We start from the raw sequence: 1,114 nt of genomic DNA, 5'->3' as shown, positions 1-1,114 counted from the left end.
ACTCAGCTTTCTTTATAGTCCAACTCTCACATCCATACATGACTACTGGAAAAACCATAGCCTTGACTAGACGGACCTTTGTTGACAAAGTAATATCTCTACTTTTTAGTATGCTGTCTAGGTTGGTCATAACTTTCTTCCCAAGGAGTAAGCGTCTTTTAATTTCATGGATTCAATCACCATCTACAGTGATTTTGGAGCCAAAACAAATAAAGTCAGCCATTATTTCCACTGTCTCCCCAACTATTTGCCATGAAGTGACGGGACTGGACGCCATGATCTTCGTGTTCTGAATGTTGAGCTTTAAGCCAACTTTTTCACTCTCCTCTTTCACTGTCATCAAGAGGCTCTTTAGTTCCTCTTCACTGTCGACATAAGGGTGGTGTCATCTGCATATCTGAGGTTATTGATATTTCTCCCGGCAATCTTGATTCCAGCTTGTGTTTCTTCCAGTCCAGCGTTTCTCGTGATGTACTCTGCATAGAAGTTAAATAAACAGGGTGACAATGTACAGCCTTGACGAACTCCTTTTCCTATTTGGAACCAGTCTGTTGTTCCATGTCCAGTTCTAACTGTTGCATCCTGACCTGCATACAAATTTCTCAAGAGGCAGAACAGGTGGTCTGGTATTCTCATCTCTTGAAGAATTTTGCACAGTTTATTGTGATCCACACAGTCAAAGGCTTTGGCATAGTCAATAAAGCAGAAATAGATGGTTTTCTGGAACTCTCTTGTTTTTTTGATGATCCAGCGGATGTTGGCAATTTGATCTCTGGTTTCTCTGCCTTTTCTAAAACCAGCTTGAACATCTGGAAGTTCATGTATTGCTGAAGCCTGACTTGGAGAATTTTGAGCATGACTTTAATAGTGTGTGAGATGAGTGCAATTGTGCAGTAGTTTGAGTATTCTTTGGCATTGCCTTTCTTTGGGATTGGAATGAAAACTGACTTTTTCCAGTCCTGTGGCCACTGCTGAGTTTTCCAAATTTGCTGGCATATTGAATGCAGCACTTTCACAGCATCATCTTCCAGGATTTGAAATAGCTCAACTGGAATCCCATCACCTCCACTAGCTTTGTTTGTAGTGATGCTTTCTAAGGCCCACTTGACTTCAC

The sequence above is a fragment of the Bison bison genome, unplaced genomic scaffold (genome assembly GCF_000754665.1).
Source record: "Bison bison bison isolate TAMUID 2011002044 unplaced genomic scaffold, Bison_UMD1.0 scf7180017858886, whole genome shotgun sequence".
NCBI classification, from domain to species: domain Eukaryota; kingdom Metazoa; phylum Chordata; class Mammalia; order Artiodactyla; family Bovidae; genus Bison; species Bison bison.
The sequence above is the reverse complement of the archived record's forward strand: the minus strand, read 5'-3'. Positions refer to the sequence as shown.